At 43.4% G+C, this 17,886-nt stretch overlaps 2 long non-coding RNA genes across 2 annotated transcripts; both read right to left on the bottom strand.

The window, feature by feature from the left end:
* Nucleotides 1-2,604: 2,604 nt before the first annotated feature.
* LOC309360451 lies at nucleotides 2,605-9,096 on the bottom strand. The gene is made up of 4 exons (XR_014164162.1): nucleotides 9,048-9,096; nucleotides 5,391-5,488; nucleotides 4,639-4,723; nucleotides 2,605-3,082 (listed from the first exon to the last, which is right to left on the bottom strand). It is a non-coding gene; the product is annotated as an uncharacterized lncRNA (long non-coding RNA).
* A 3,263-nt stretch (nucleotides 9,097-12,359) lies between these two features.
* On the bottom strand, nucleotides 12,360-15,507 carry LOC309360371. Its single transcript, XR_014164062.1, has 4 exons — nucleotides 15,222-15,507; nucleotides 13,787-13,856; nucleotides 13,056-13,281; nucleotides 12,360-12,515 (listed from the first exon to the last, which is right to left on the bottom strand). It is a non-coding gene; the product is annotated as an uncharacterized lncRNA (long non-coding RNA).
* Nucleotides 15,508-17,886: the final 2,379 nt, after the last annotated feature.

Here is a 17,886-nt window from a genome sequence, read left to right as displayed (position 1 = left end):
ATAGGAACTCAAACACTGAGATCCTGCTCTGTTCCAGTAACAAGAAGCCGAAAGCACCAGCCTGAAGATGACGAGTGAGACCTCGTCGAAACGTCGCCTAGACACCCCAACTTTTACACGGGAAGACACCCGAGGACACCAAAACCTGCATTCCTGTACCCGTGAAAATCTACGAAAGCAAATATATATATATATATATATATATATATATATATATATATATATATATATATATATCAGCTCTCTCAGTCTCCAGCTTCTCACCCAGGGTCCAAATAAATTCTCAGCTCACCCACAAGAATCTCACAACAAGAAGAGTTTCTGGAAACTGTAGACATCACCCTAGTCTCCCACTTGCTTTTATGGGTGAACCCAAGATGGATGGCCCTTCCTCTGGCTGCCCACAGCTCTGTCCCCTTCAGCTGCGCTCTCCACACCCTGTTCCAGGTGCAGCAGGTTTGTTGAGTTTCTCAGGGGGTCCAAAGGATGGGGAAAGGCTCCCTCTCCACTAACAGCTCTTTCTTCCTCCTCTGTCCTCTCCTCCTCCTCCAGTTGCTTTCCTAAGAAGGATTCGCAACTGCAGGTGCCTGTACTGAAGCTCCAGCAGAACTAGGCCAACTGAATCCAGGGTGCCTCAAACACTAGGGCTGTATTGTGCGGCACTTGCTGTTGGATGATTCCGACCAGGGCTGGATTTAGGTTTGACGAGGCCCTAAGCTACTGAAGGTAATGGGGCCCTTTATATGTCCAGCTGTCCTTTGTCCACAACAAATTGTCGCTGGTTGTTTTTTTGTGTGTGTTGAATATATGCTATATGGTAATTTATGAACCTAATAGGTACCTAAAGCCATTTGCACATAACAAAATGTGTATTTTATCAAAGTAATTGTTGAACTGAAATGCAAATAAGAAGTATATTAAGAATGAAATACAATTAAGAAGAAGTATATTAATAGTGAAATAATTATTAAGCCCTAACTTAAAATGTTTTTTCTTATTCATAACAAACTTAATAATGCAAACACATTGGCATTTGACAATAACAAAGGTTCCTTTAGACACACAATTTACAAAGACTCATAATCTAGTCTCTAGAAACTTGCTATAACATGAAATAAGAATAGCAAACCAGTGATATTTTAGGGAGCAGACTAGCAGGCGGGGCCCATTACTTACATCATAGGAGCCTACACAACACAAAACACTGTTGCTGTATGTGGGTTTTATTTTATTTTATTATCTTATATTTTGGAAATGTACCGTACATGCAGGTTTTTTTTTTCCTTTAAATTTTTTTGGGGCCCCCAAGAGAGTGGGGCCCTAAGCTATAGCTTGTTTAGCTTATACGTAAATCCAGCACTGATTCCGACTCTACACTGTCGGTTAAAATAGACTTCCTTTTCTCTGATTCTTGGTGAATGCAAGGTACAAGTGCAAGATATGAACATCACACCTACTTCTAGCACCAAAAACAGCTCAAGGTATTATATTTGCCTTTCTTATATTCATTTAGAAGATTACTACTGATGTTTCCAATCGTTTCCTTACAATTCCTGATCTTAGAAATTGTGTTGAACTCAAAACAAATGTCGTTTATTTCTCTCTTATGAAGTTGTTTTTAAAATATAAAATAAAAAAGATGCTATCCTGTAGTAGCTTGTGTTTTTCCTCCCTCTGGTGTCCATTTTAGGAAATACAGCAATCATGCCATTTACAAAGATCAGGTTGGCTATGGGTTTGTTAGCTAGACAATTGTTTGCTTGGTTCAGCTTCACTTATTAATGCAATATACCATCCAACCTATTTCATCTGTCACAGTTGATCTCACCGTTCTGTTGGTATACAACATGTTATGATTTTAATATGTGGTACAGAGATGTGAAAATTGAAGAAAACTGTTGGGTTTTTTAAGCCAGCACTTTACAAATCAGACACTGTGGTCAAAGAGTTTTGAACTTAAGAACTATTTAAGCACCATGTCAGCCAAGCACTATATATATATAGTGCTATACATTGAGATATATATATCTCAATGGCATGATATTTAACATGGATTTCCAATTTAATGTAAAAGTACGTATATATATATTAAATGGTTACAAAAGTCATAACTAGCTTTCAGCCAATAAAAGATAATAAAGATAATTTACCAAAATACAAAAAGAAAACAAATTTGAAAGAAACTAAGGGACTATTGAATCTTTGAGGGGAACAGGAAGAAAACAGAAATAAAAGAAAACACAGCTAAGGTCAATATTTATCCTTCCTAATTTTCCCTTCAGCAAAAAAAAAAATCCCCTAAAAGAACCAAAACAAAAAACTATACCCCAATATGAATGCTAACTCAGTTTGAGATCTCTGTAATTCCTTTTGATTACATGGTGTTTCATTTCAATTCTGTGCAGCATCTGAGGGCTCAACGAAATGAGAGCGCAGAAGATTCATGACTGGTTCTCTAACAGTTTCTTTAAAAAGAAAATACAGCTGGAGGGGATTCAGAACCACTGTTAACCCTTTCCTCTCATGCCATTTACCTGACCAAAATCCCACCCCCCACCCCACCCCACTGCTATTTGTGCTAAGGTGTAAAACATACTAGAGCCCGTATAGCGTCTGTATGTTTTGCCTCCCAAAGCACAGAGCAGCTCCAGAGAGCGATTTAAATCAGCATAAAATGGCACTGGGGTGGGGAAATTAAAGCCCCCTTCTCAACACCTTGACCCTAAGCTGCATGACACACACTTGGCTGCATTTGCCTTTTTGAAATGCAGGAAATCTAACCATGGACTCCCTCAGCAATTCAATATTGACTAGGTGTGACCAGGGGGTCACGATCCCCTCTTCCCATGTTCCTGTCTCCTCTAACACTAGTTCCTCTTTCTGAACCCGGTGTTGTATTAGTTCTGTTTATATCCGGAACTCTTCCAGGTGTCACAGGTTTTGCATTACCAGAGGTCACGGAGGGCTTCTTGAAAGGCACAAAAACCACCACCACACGAGGTGGCAGCCTGGGAATTCCCGAGAACCACCAGTTTTGAAGTCCAAGCGTTGGCCTGTGCTTGGTCCAATGTCCATTTCTAGGCTGTGAAAACAAAACATGTTCTCATGTACGCTGGTAATTTCATTGCACAATGAAGGCAAGTGGAAACATCTGTTTTGATCTGCTAGGGTCTTGGAGAAAGATCAGAGAAGAAGGTCACACCTACAACACACATTTTAAGTGCTCATATCACTTCAACAGTTAAGGCTTCCCACAAAGAATCCCAGGAACTATAGTTTGTTACAGGTGCTGGGAAGCTGAACCCTGTAAGGGAGTCTCCGGACAGCTCTCTGCACTTTTTAGAAACTCCAGTTCCTGAGATTCTCTGCGGGAAGCCGTGGTTTGTTGAAATGGTATTAAGAGTGTTTTGAATGGATGGTTTGGATGTGACTGGAGACCAGATTCTGAACATTCCCTTTCAGAATCATAAGGGCTGTTCAGCCCCACTGAGCCACCACCAAATGAGACCTTCCTCAGTTCTGAATGGACATATCCCCCTACCATCCAGATTTGACCAGGACACCCCAGAATTACAGAAACCATCCTGGCTTCTGAATGTATCCTAGAATGTCCTTTTTTTTCCCTCCGCACTCTCTCGTGAGACAGCAGGACCAAAAGACATGTGTTTTTGCATGGGGCTGGTGTGTGGACATGCGCCCCACAGCACTGGGAGGTGTGGGGATCTGAGCCAAGGGTAGGAGCAGATCGGCTCCTGAAGAATGGAGTCTCCTTGTGCTGCTGGTCTCTGTCTTCTGCTTTCCGTCGCACTGTTGAACCTATGCCCCCACCAGAGGTGAATCCTGGCTCATGCTTTGGCCCAGGGGTAAGGGGAGGGCCCCCTCCCTTGCTGCTTTTGCCCCTGTTTGGCAGTGGGGAGGGCTGGTGAAATTGCCTCTGCAAACTGGATCTGGAGGGTCCCAGGTCCTGTTTTTCATCATCTCTGATTTAGGAGGGTATGCTGTGAACTGGCTGATCACACATAAAAGACAGTGTGCTTTAGTGTCACATGTACCACTCTCTTGAATGGTGCGGCTGCCCTGCATCAACAGGAGGACCGGCCCATCCATTAACTTCAGTGAGGCAGCAGACTGGAGGGGCAACAGATCCAAGCTCCCATGGAGCAGGCTGCTTGCCACCTTCTGTACTTGCCACCCACTGGCATCACCTGTGAAGAGCAGAACCTGCTTCTCTCTGGCCTCCCTTTTTCTCCTCCGCTGTCTTCACTGTGCTGGGGCTTCCTTGGGCCAACTCCAGTTGCTTCAGGCAGCAGAGGAGGAGGGCGGTGAGGTGGTGAAAAAGAAGGCAGCAGGGAGGGAGGATAAGCCGTTTTCTCTTTTGCCTCAGGCGGCAAAATGTCTTGGGCCAGCCCTGTTCAGCAGTTTTAAAAATTCCTTCTGCTCTGTCAAACGCCTTTTGTGCTTACATTAAGAGGCACTAAGGGAACCATTTTTATTTATTTTTTGCTAAATATGCCTTGGCAAGGTTCACAGACAACCAGCACAACACAGCAGAGCGCAAAGTTTAGGCTGTGACTTCAGTCGATTGGACAGACAGATCAAGCTGTTAGATGGCGACTGTCGAGAAGTAATTATACTCACTCTGCGCACCGAGCGAGAGGAACCCATGGCGACAAATAAAAAGAGCAGCAACAGGATGGCGGGTCTCATCTGGTACAGATGATTTCTGTTGGGAGAGAAACCAGCTGAGTGACATGAAGCAAGTGCCAGTTGCACTCCAGGGTAGAAAAAATTGCCTCAGCCACATACCAGGATAATATACAAATTAGCTGGAACCTTACTCTCATAGCCAGGCTCAAAGTTCAGAAAACCTCTTTGTTTTCATCCTTCCTTCCTCCCTCCCATCCTTTTCTTTTTGCTTCCTCAGCTTCCCTTAGCTCCATTCACTTCCTGGTTCCCTCAGTTCCCCACCAACTCATTTCTTCTTTTTAGCTTTTTGCTACTCTTCCCCCCCTTCTCCCTGCTTGCCTTCCCTGCTTTCTTTTCTTCCACCCTTCTCCTCCATCTCTCACTTCTTCCACTTCTTTCCAGACACCATCCCTTCTGAGTTCACACTTCCTTGCCTCCTCCAACCAGCACAGTGCTTGCACTTCCTCTCCCACTTTCTCAATAATTTTAAATCTCTCCTTCAAAGGGACAACCACCTTATGACTGTCTAGTGTTATTACTGATCTTTGTAAACAGCTCTAGAAACTTTTGCATTCATGTTGGGCCAAATATTCAGCCCACGTGAATTTCATTAGTTTCAGGTTGGGGTAAAAAATGTCCCCCCAATATTGTATTGAACTTTAGGGGTTGTGAGTGAACGCTAATTTTTTTTTTTTTTTACTTACTTTATGTGAGATGGCAGAAGGATTTGTTTCTTTCTTTTAACAACCTGACGAATACTTTACTGCAAGATCATGTGGTGACTTGCTGAATTGGCGTATGGCTATATCGGAAGTGTTAAAAATTGGTGAATATGGAGACTTTGCAAAAAAAAACACTTCTTGAAATATGACCACCCTATGTAGCGTTGATGCGGTGGGACGCGGGTGGCACTGTGGGTTAAACCACAGAGCCTAGGACCTGCCGATCAAAAGATCGGCAGTTCGAATCCCCGAGGCGAGGTGAGCTCCCATCATTCGGTCCCAGCTCCTGCCTACCTAGCAGTTCAAAAGCACCCCTAAGTGCAAGTAGATAATTGGGACCGCTTTCTAGCAGGAAGGTAAACGGTGTTTCCGTGTGCTGTGCTGGTGCTGGCTCGCCAGATGCAGCTTAGTCATGCTGACCACGTGACCCGGAAGTGTCTTCGGACAGCACTGGCTCCCAGCCTCTTGAGCGAGATGAGCGCGCAACCCTAGAGTCGGTCATGAGTGGCCCTGATGGGCAGGGGTACCCTTACCTTTACCTATGTAGTGTTATTGCCTGGAGTATTCTTGGGAGGAAAAGGTGACTAAAAGGTGGGGGGCAGGGTAAAGGATGTTTAAGTCCAGTCAAAGGCGACTATGGGGTTGTGGCACTCATCTCGCTTTCAGGCCGAGGGAGCTGGCATTTGTCCACAGACAGCTCTCTGGGTCATGTGGCCAGCATGACTAAATCGCTTCTGGCACAAAGGAACACTGTGACAGAAACCAGAGCGCATGGAAACTCCATTTAACTTCCTGTCACAGCGGTACCTATTTATCTACTTGCACTGGCGTGCTTTTGAACTGCTAGGCTGGCAGGAGCTGGGACAGAGCAACGAGAGCTCACCACCACAGCAGGGATTCAAACCACCGACCTTCTGAGTGGCAAGCCCAAGAGGCTCAATGGTTTAGACCACAGTGCCACCCACATTGGCACTGTGGCTATCTCCATTGTTGCTGGTCTGATAAGAACGTAGGAGCCCTAAGCTTCTGTGCATCTGATCTCCATAGTCCTTGCCAAACCACTCATTTCCTTTCTTGAAAGGGTTGACTGTTGAAGCAGAATAGAGAAATAGGCCATAGGAAAAGAAATTCAGTGTAGCATAGTGGTTTGAATATTGGCTTTGAAGTGGGGAATCCAGATTACAAATCCTTGTTGTTGTTGTTTAGTCGTTTAGTCGTGTCCGACTCTTCGTGACCCCATGGACCAGAGAACGCCAGGCACCTCTGTCCTCCACTGCCTCCCGCAGTTTGGTCAAACTCATGCTGGTAACCTCGAAAACACTATCCAACCATCTCGTCCTCTGTCGTCCCCTTCTCCTTGTGCCCTCCATCTTTCCCAACATCAGGGTCTTCTCCAGGGAGTCTTCTCTTCTCATGAGGTGGCCAAAGTACTGGAGCCTCAGCTTCACAATCTGTCCTTCCAGTGAGCACTCAGGGTTGATTTCCTTCAGTATGGAGAGGTTTGATCTTCTTGCAGTCCATGGGACTCTCAAGAGTCTCCTCCAGCACCATAATTCAAAAGCATCAATTCTTCGGCGATCAGCCTTCTTTATGGTCCAACTCTCACTTCCATACATCACTACTGGGAAAACCATAGCTTTAACTATACGAACCTTTGTTGGCAAGGTGATGTCTCTACTTCTCAAGATGCTGTCTAGGCCTGTCATTGCCCTTCTCCCAAGAAGCAGGCGTCTTTTAATTTCGTGGCTGCTGTCACCATCTGCAGTGATCATTGAGCCCAAGAAGGTGAAATCTCTCACTACCTCCATTTCTTCCCCTTTTATTTGCCAGGAGGTGATGGGACCAGTGGCCATGATCTTCGTTTTTTTGATGTTGAGCTTCAGACCATATTTTGCGCTCTCCTCTTTCACCCTCATTAAAAGGTTCTTTAATTCCTCCTCACTTTCTGCCATCAAGGTTGTGTCATCTGCATATCTGAGGTTGTTGATATTTCTTCCAGCAATCTTAATTCCAGCTAGGGATTCATCCAGCCCAGCCTTTCGCATGATGAATTCTGCATATAAGTTAAATAAGCAGGGAGACAAAATACAGCCTTGTCGTACTCCTTTCCCAATTTTGAACCAATCAGTTGTTCCATATCCAGTTCTAACTGTAGCTTCTTGTCCCACATAGAGATTTCTCAGGAGACAGATGAGGTGATCTGGCACTCCCATTTCTTTAAGAACTTGCCATAGTTTGCCGTGGTCGACACAGTCAAAGGCTTTTGCATAGTCAATGAAGCAGAAGTAGATGTCTTTCTGGAACTCTCTAGCTTTCTCCATAATCCAGCGCATGTTTGCAATTTGGTCTCTGGTTCCTCTGCCTCTTCTAAATCCAGCTTGCACTTCTGGGAGTTCTCGGTCCACATACTGCTTGAGCCTTCCTTGTAGAATTTTAAGCATAACCTTGCTAGCGTGTGAAATGAGTGCAATTGTGCGGTAGTTGGAGCATTCTTTGGCACTGCCCTTCTTTGGGATTGGGATGTAGACTGATCTTCTCCAATCTTCTGGCCACTGCTGAGTTTTCCAAACTTGCTGGCATATTGAGTGTAGCACCTTAACAGCATCATCTTTTAAAATTTTAAATAGTTCAGCTGGAATACCGTCACTTCCACTGGCCTTGTTATTTGCAGTGCTTTCTAAGGCCCATTTGACTTCACTTTCCAGGATGTCTGGCTCAAGGTCAGCAACCACACGACCTGGGGTATACGAGACATCCATTTCTTTCTGGTATAATTCCTCTGTGTATTCTTGCCACCTCTTCTTGATGTCTTCTGCTTCTGTTAGGTCCTTTCCACTTTTGTCCTTTATTATGGAAATCTTTGTACGAAATGTTCCTTTCATATTTCCAAATCCTTACTCGGTCACAAATCTAATTAGGTGACCTTGGGCTAGCCATTATCATTCAGTCCAACCTACCTCACAGGCTTGTTTTGGAAAAATATGAGGAGGACAGGGCTTTTTTTGCCTTCAACCAAAACTCACTGGAACTCAGTTCCAGCACCTCTCAGGTGGGCACCATTGACATTGTAAGAGAACAATGGAGGAGTTCATGGTGAGTTCCAGCACCTCTTTTTCTAGAAAAATAGGACTGGGTGAGGGACATGGAAAATCTTGTGAGCCCTGTTGAGCTCCTTGAAGAAAGAGTGGGATGTTTTCAACAATAATAATATTCATAATGGAAAAATATCAAAAAATCAATATGTTACTTGAAAAAAGAAAATTTCTGTATTACTATACTGTTTAGGATAGGCAGAAAGATAGTTCATGAAGAGGGATCAATTCCAGATGCTTCAGTCAGTGAATTTCAGACAATGAATTTCACAGGTTCATGTGTTATGAAATCATATATTTGCTCAAAGACATGACCCCAGGAATCACTGAGTTATGGCTAATTTAAGCCCATGGACCCTTCTTCCTCTCTTGTAGTCATTTTAGGCTATTCTTCACTCAAAATTCATAAATTCATCAAGGGCCTGATTAAGCCCAGCTTCCACTTAGAAAATAATCGGTGAAAGCAGATTTAGATCTTAAGCATCACTCTACACGACAAGGAAAAATATAAAGCAACTTTGATTAGAAAAACAGATAATTTACCTACCTGTTGACTGTTCCTTCCTAATGCAACACTCCTAGAAAAACTGGTTGTGGCACCTTGGACCAGGTGTTCCACGGCAATCCACGTTATTTGTACCTGACCCCCTTTATCACCCAGCCTATTGGCTTCTCCAAAGTTGCATTCGTCACAGCAAAGGCAGTATCGCTGTTATCAGTCTTTCTTTTTTAAAAGAATAAGCCCAAAACCTCATGTTTCATTCATGCAAACGTGTTAATGAATAATAATGTTTGTAGGGTTGAGATAAGAACTTAAGTCTGAAGGACCTGGAAACAAAAAGGATTTGTTGCCTCATCAAGATGAGCTTTGTGGTTTGGCTGATATGAATTGGAAGGAAAGGAATGACTGGGTTTTGTTCTTAAAGTCAACTATTGTGTGATGATAATCCTTTAATTTGCTTTTGTTGTGCTTTGGTTTAGGAAGCCCCAGAGACTGAAATGAGAGGTGGCCTATATGTTGCTGTAGTTTATGATGACAAGTTGCCCTCCCAACACACCCACACTGACAATAACAGAGCACACTGTGTGGTCATGGGTGTCTTCTAGTGAGTTTTACCATCCCCACTGGAAGCCACCAGGTCATGGATTTGGAGCAGAAAACTCATGGTGAGTTTTGCTGAAGAATACAACCAGGAAGTAAATATGAATTTTCAAATCTCACTATGGAATGCCAGCCTCCTTGCCATAGGAGCCAGTTTCGTGTTATGCTCCAAGTGATCGTCCCTAACCTGGTTAAAATGGGACTGTCATCAGACTGGGATCAATATCCTCCATTTTCCACAACCACCAGTCTTCAATTCACAATAAGGTTGGTGGGACTTACTTTAATGACCAGCATTAAAGCCAACGGCCTTGACATCCTTCACAGCACCTTTTTCTTTCTGCCCCATCATCCTTGCCTTGTGATTCATCTTAGGCTGGTTTTTCCTTGTCTCCAAGGCTGATGTCAGGAGTTGGTTTCTTCAGGTAATTCCCAAGGCCCACAACCTCAGCAGGGACCCTGCAGCTACTTCTTCTGCCACTGCTGCCAAGAGGAAAATTTGTGGGTGCTAGGAGCAATGAGAAGCACTAGCAGCTGTTGCCACCTGCTCACCTCCTTGCCCTTTCACCCTAGACATCAGTGGGAATCAGATTTGAGGAAGAGTTAATATGAACCTAAGACCTTGGGCCTTCATCTGAGGCCCTCCTCAAGGTAACACCTCTGAGGGAGATTAAGAGGATGGCAACATGGGAGAAGGCCTTTTCAGTTGTGGTTCCCCACTTGCAGCTCCCCAGTGAAGTCCACCAAACACAATCGTTGACACCATTATGGCCCCATGTGAAAAACTCTCGCTGCTCCCATGCATTCAACAAATTGTGCTAAATATTCTGCTGTTTGTAGCTAAGTTTCTTCTGATGGTGTTGTTTTTCTGGGTCTGTTTATGTGTCAATCAGGAGGAAGGGCAGGATATAAATTTAAGAAATTTAGGTTGGCTGCAATGCATTGTTTTTGTTTTTATGTTATCCCTTTGAGTCTTTTTTTTTTTTTTTTGTATGTAGCTGTCAGGATGCTGTCAGCGGCTCTCAGCTGGTTGCCCAGGAAAGTATAAAGACAAGGAAAAGTTTCTTTTTTATTTTAATCTTTACGGAGAGAGGCTATAGAACCCTGCCTCATGGATAATGGCGTTGTCACAAGCAAAAATCCACCCCCCCATCTCTCCCACTTCCTCATTCATGACTTTTCTGGGTGCTGCTACGTGCCCTCTGTCTTTGAGCTCTTTGCTCCCCTACTTTTAAGGCTCTCCAGATTCTGGGAGATGGAGGGTTTGGAATGCTTTCTAACGACACTGTGTCCGCCAGCTGCTGCTCCAGTTCTGCCTGCTCCTCCTCTCCTATTATTTCCCAACTTTCCCCCTCATCTGCCTATGTGCTGTGACCTCCACAAACCACTGTTGTAAATCTATACTGTCTTCCTCTTCCTCCTCCCTGGGAGGGTCAGGGTGGGGAGGCAGTCTCCACCATTCCTCTTCTGCCCAGTCCCTGACAGTAGCTTAGAGAACCTTTTGTAGTGAGTAACTAATAAGTGAAATACACAAAGAAATAATAGGACAACAACAACAGCCCAGTTTGCAGCACCGCCTAGACCATGGGTAGGCAAACTAAGGCCTGGGGGCCGGATCTGGCCCAATTGCCTTCTAAATCTAGCCCGGATTTTTACATGAATAGAATGTGTCCTTTTATTTAAAATGCATCTCTGGGTTATTTGTGGGGCATAGGAATTCATTCATTTATTTTTTTCCCCAAAATATAGTCCGGCCCCCCACAAGCTCTGAGGGACACTGGACCGGTCCCCCACTGAAAAGATTTGCTGACCCCTGGCCTAGACAGTGGAGAAGGTGAACTAAGGGAGGGAATCACAGCTGCTGTGAGCCAACCAACCTCTCCTAACTGAAGCGAGTTGTTTCACAGCCTCACTTCCCTCTCTTGGGGAAGAGGGAGAAGCAGCAAAGAGTAATGTTTAAGAAGGAAGGAGTGTAAATCAGCACCAGGTAAAATTGGGGAGTGAAGAGGAGAGTGAAGATCTTCATTCTGATGCCGATCTCCATGCTCCCTGCTCGTTTAATATGCTTATATTGACTCCCTCCCCTTGTTTCCGATGCTAATCTTGACTCTCCCATTTCCAACATTTCTCCTGTGTTGTCTCCAGTGCTTTTTTTTCTGGGGGGGGGGGACGCAGGGGGATGCATACACCGAAACATTTTGTGAATCTAAGTTTGGCCTCGTTGAGGGGCAGTATTTCAATATGAATAGGAAAATGAGAGTACCCCTAAATATATTTTTTTAGAAAATAAAAGCACGGGTTCTCTCTCTCTCCCTGCCCTTGTTTCTGATGCTGATCTTCTCTCCCCACATTTCCAATATGGTGGAACCTTGGTTTTCGAACATAACCCATCCTGGAAGACTGGCTTCCGAAATGTTCGAAAACCAAGGATCAATGGGCTGGCTGCAAAGTCAACTACAATTGGGAGGGTTCAGGGGTGCCAACTTGAATAAAATATTGGGGAGGGAGGTAAGCACTGCCCCACATTATTGATCACATGATGCAGTGCACCCACACAATTTGAATGTCAATACCCATCAACTTGGGGGGCTGGCCCTCTCAAATATTTTATAGGGGGTGCAAAGTCCCCTCAGCTCCTAGGAATTGACTCCTATGGGAGGGTTCTAATTTCTGATATGCCTCAGGCGCCAAAATGTCTGGGGCCATCCCTGACAGGGAAGAGAGAGAAAGGGAGAAACAACCCACAGGGAACGTAAGTAGATGCTGGACATATTTATTCAAAGGAATATATTTCAAAGCATAATTTTTTCCAAAATTTAAATCTTGTATCATGCATTATATCAGCTGATTCATGGCAACAGAAGGAAAATGTTTCTTAGAGAGCCCGTCTTGAAGAACGCATCTCAGAGAGACCTGTTAATTGAAAAGAACAAATCGGTAATAATCAAATCCATAAGGGTAGAAAAAGCTCTTTTCAGCTTCAGGTTATTCGGAATACATTCACACACAGACACAAACCAAACAGAGCCTGCTGTTTTTATACTGGTTTAGCCAGAGAATCACCACTTGATTTTGTGTAGAAGATCAGTGAAGATCTACATCAGTGAATGAAGATCTACATCAGGAACGGGGGAGGGGTAAAGATCTACACTGGGATCTGTTGCCTTTGGGGATCCTGCCGCCTGAGGTGGTCACCTCACTTTGCCTCATGGGAAGGCTAGCCCGGTCAGGTATACAACCACCAAAAATTGTTTACAGAATGTTTAGGGCTTTGTCCTAGAAACCATTCATGAAGTCATGAATCCAAGTTCTTCAGTGAAAAAGATAGAAGCTGGGCTTGAACCTTCATTGCAAGCAGTCACTGAATGACTGCTCAAAACAGCCCAGCTCACCTGGTCCCTAGCGGAGCGGCAGGAAACTCAATCCTTTACTACCATTTTAATGGACACTTACCTCAACTGGTAGCGTTGACAGGGAGAAAGACATAATAATACTGTGGTTGTGAGAAATATGGATTCTGTGGGGGGTATCCATAAGGCCCTTGCGCAAAGTATGGATTCCGTGCATAGGAAGGGAAGGGAAAGTATGGGTTCCTTGCATAGGAAGGGAAGTAGGCTGGTTGTGGACGGAAGCCTCTCCAATACCTTCTTTCGTTGCTCCCACTTCCACTCTTGCTAGCCTGGGAGACAGAGGAGACAGAGGAGAACAATGGAGAGTTGGCATAGACATTGGTAAACATAAATGTATTTAACTCTGTCCTTATTCCCATGGTGAATTAAATAAATAAATAAAAAATATTTCCCTCTTCCTATGCCATTACTTCATTTGTAGATATAAGGAGCCCTTTATGGCAAGTCAAAGTTCATCATCAATCGTACCGCTTATCCAAACATGCAACTCTCCTAGCCAAATGCAAGCCAGCATGTGATCAGCCAGTCTACCATTTCTGCTGCCTGCCCAGAACTGCAAAAATGGGCCAAACAGGTGCCAACTCAAGGGGCCCCTGACACCCACAATTTTTGTTGTTGTGGGTGCCCAGCCTCCATCCCCTTACACCACTGCCCCCTGCCACCGCTACCGCCCAGCCTTCACCCACCACTGCCACATGCCACTGCTGCCTGACCTTCGCCTAACCCCCACTTCCCAGCCCTTGCTGCAATTTAACGGCAACTCTCGATGCCTACCTCAAAATGAGCAGTGAGGGCCAGAAGGCAGGCAAGAAGGATCAGAGTCTTCATTCTGCTTGTTTGATCCCTAAGAGCAATGAGCAAAAACAATCTCATACTAAAACTGAACTTAGGCATCCACATGTGGACTGCGAGAGAGAGGAGAAGGAATGGGCAGGGGCAAGAATTAAGAAATGATGTAGAATGGAAGTGAACAAAGTGGCTGGATTTGACCAGAACATTCTGGGTATGTGGCATCTATCTCACTCCCAAAGTTGTTGCTGTTGTTGTTACCTATAATATATATATATATATATATATATATATATATATATATATATATATACACACACACACACACACACACACACACACACATATATATGTTTTCTAACATACCATTTTCAACAATAATTAAACATACCATACTTTTACATCTTATTCAGTTTTTTTGACTTCCATCAGTCCTGTCTGAAAATTTTCCAATCTAATCTCTTAGTATGCATTTCTTATTTTCCCTATTACATTTCAAACTCATAACCAATATCTCTATCTTTTTCTACTTTGTAACACTCGTATATTTCTCCTTACAAAACTTCTTGTAGTCCTACTAGCATAATTTGTTGATTACAGTTGCTCTTCAAATAATTCACCTGGAGATTTTCCAACCATATTACAGTCAACAAGCCTGGGTGGGTACCCTGTGCCATTCAGAAGACCCATACCATAACCTGAGATACTGAATCCAGTATGAAAACATGGACAGGATCTAAAGTCAAGATTTAATTTGGGTTGTGCTTGTCCAGTTTTATTAGAGGGAGGCCATAGTTCAAGGGTAGAGCCCAGGCTTTGCATGCAAGCAATCCCCGGCTCACCTTCTGGCATCTCTGATTTAAAAAAAGAGCACAGGTAAATTAAGAAAGATTCCAGAGAACTTGGAATTTCTGCCTCTCAGGGGAGACAGCCCTGGACTCTGTGAACTTATTCACTATAAGCAGATCTCATGTGGCTGCTTTAGTTTGGGTATTAGGAGGATGCTATTGAAAGAAAGAGGAGTAAATGCTCATTTTTTTAATTTATTGGTTATAGCTATTTTAATACTGTCCTTCAGTCACATGTTCTTAGTGTGGTTTACAAAAAATAATAATAAAGCACCATGCATTTAATAACCGTCACTAACTATGCAAACTGATAAGAGTAGAGAGCGCACACATTTTACAGGACATCAGAATTATAGAAATTATAGAAATGGAGTGCTAAGTCACAACAAGTCATTCGATTTTGATGTGAAAGACCAGGAGATGCTACTTCCACTGAACTCAAGGAGCTTAAGGCAGTTTAGATTTTGCAAGCTGGCTCTCGTCTTACTTTTCAACCTACCTATTATTCCTATTTACCATAAAAGTACAGACAAAGACACAAAACACCTATCAATGCAAGTATTATTGCTTACCTTTTTTTTGGTCTTCACTTAGCAGCTTGGACTTCTCTCTTGGCTTGATACCTGTGATGTATCTGCAGCAGTTATATATGCTCAGAGGCTTCCTGGGATTAGGTGGGAAATCCCGCCAAACATCTTCTGGGATTAGAACATTTCAGTTTAATCTGTTTCTAAATACCTTTAAAATCATCTGTTTTGAAATATTTTGGAGACTGCAAGGACTATTGTATTCAGTCCTCACCCCCAAAGGAGAGGCTTTTTCACAAGGGCCCAAGATCAGCACTCTAAGAGATATTTATCTTAGATATTCCCCATCACAGCCATTTTCTATGGCAATTTGGTGCTTATTTGGGTGGGGGGCTGGGGAGGCGAAAAGGAATTAAGGGGACATCAGAATTATGGTTTAAAAGTGCACACTGCTAAAAAAATTCATGTACTTTGCTTCTCCTTCGCTTGTTTCTGGCTCTGTTGCTGAGCAGCCAGGAGTAAAACCATGGTTTGGGCTAGCTTTATGCCAGAAGCTGCCTTTGTGGTTTTCTTTCTCTCCAAACAAGTCCTAAGCAGCAACTAAGATTTGTTTTTGACTGACCAATCAAAGTATAGTCGTACCTTGGTTCTCAAACAGAATGTGTTTTGGGAGTCCGTTTGACTTCTGGAACTGTTCGAAAACCAAGACGTGGCTTCCAGTTGGCTACAGGAGTGTCCTGCAGCCAATCGGAAGCCATGGAAGCCACGCTGAACATTCAGCTTCCAAAAATCGTCCAAAAATCAGAACACTCACTTCCGGTTTTCCATCATTTGGGAGCTGAAACGTACAAGTTCCAAGGTGTTCAGCAACCAAGATACGACTGTATTTTTGTGAGAAACAAACTACAGGCCTGGATTCAGACATAAGTCTTTTTTTCTTTTTTAAATTTAAATTTTTATTTATTTTATGTGCAAACAAACAAACATAATCAGAGACATTATATAACAAATGAAAATGAAAAAATAGCAAAAACAAAGCAAAAACAAAAAAGGAATAACAATATTAACAAAAAGAACCATAACAAAAATAAAAGCGTACTGTACCTGAAAAATACCCTAATGGACAGTATATTTTAACTAAATTTCAAATCCATTTTCTTTGATGACTTCCTTCATCCTCTACACGGGTCTGTTATCAACCATAATAATCTGCTTCCTTTTATCTTCTTTTTAACTCTCTTTATATTTCCATTTAATTATTTATATTCTAACCATAAATCAATTTGCAAAAGTTAATTAAAACAAGTCCAACTAGTAATTTGCGGGCATTGCCTTTTCTGGTAATCGCTATATTTCTTCCATTCTTCTTGAAATTTTTGTTTGCTGTGACCTCTGATCACATCTGTCAATCTTGCCAGTTCAACGTAACTACCGGTAAATAGTTTATCTTGCCATTCTTGTTTTGTTGGAATTATTTCTTTTTTTCCAATTTTTCACAATCAGGGTTCTAGCCGCCACAGCATACACAGACATAAGTCTAAGCCACACTATGGCTTCGTTTCTGGCAGCAACAGGAATGGCAGGAGCAGCATGCGGTTTAACTATGGTTTAATGTGAACTGCAATGACAAACCTAGACAGCATCTTAAAAAGTAGAGACATCACCTTGCCAACAAAGGTCTGTATAGTAAAAGCTATGGTTTTCCTAGTAGTGATGTATGGAAGTGAGAGCTGGACCATAAAAAAGGCTGATCGCCGAAGAATTGATGCTTTTGAATTATGGTGCTGGAGGAGACTCTTGAGAGTCCCATGGACTGCAAGAAGAACAAACCTATCCATTCTGAAGCAAATCAGCCCTGAGTGCTCACTGGAAGGACAGATCCTGAAGCTGAGGCTCCAATACTTTGGCCACCTCATGAGAAGAGAAGACTCCCTGGAAAAGACCCTGATGTTGGGGAAGATAGATGGCACAAGGAGAAGGGGATAACAGAGGACGAGATGGTTGGATAGTGTTCTCGAAGCTACCAGCATGAGTTTGACCAAGCTGCGGGAGGCAGTGGAAGACAGGAGTGCCTGGCATGCTCTGGTCCATGGGGTCACGAAGAGTTGGACATGACTAAACGACTAAACAACAACAACAAATGTGAACTGTGAACCAGGCCACTATCAGATTCAGACAACACCAAAAGTTTTTTTTGGGGGGTTGCTGTTTTCCAGGGGCACAAGCTGGACACCACCAAGAAGGGCCCCAACACAGCCATGTTCCATGCTAACTTGGTGCTCATTTGGGGGTAGAATATGGCCACATAATTCCAGAGGCATAGCATGGGAGGAACGTTAGGAGGACTGTGGCTCTGGGCACACAGTTTTGAGGTGGTGCAAACCAGGTGCGCCCACGCAGGTGCCAGCTTCCACAGCGTTCCCTGTTCTGCCCATGTGTGTCTCTGGGTCCCGGAGCCTGCAGTCAGGGACTGGAATCAAGAGGAAGATGAATGGTGGAGATTGCCTCACCCTTCTCCTGTAGCTGACAGGGAGGAGGGAAGCCAGTCTGAATTATAGCCGAGTTGGCGTTGTTGGGGAGGATGTTAACAGACAGGATTGTAAGTTGTTTTTATATGCAAAAACAGCAGCAAGAATATTATTGGCACAAAAATGGAAGCAAGAAGAACTACTGATGAAAGAAGAATGGCAAATGAAATTAATGGACTATG

Source organism: Podarcis melisellensis (assembly GCF_964234715.1).
Source record: "Podarcis melisellensis genome assembly, chromosome: 17".
Lineage (NCBI taxonomy): Eukaryota > Metazoa > Chordata > Lepidosauria > Squamata > Lacertidae > Podarcis > Podarcis melisellensis.
Note: the sequence above shows the minus strand (reverse complement) of the source record. Positions and strands in the feature narration are given on the sequence as shown.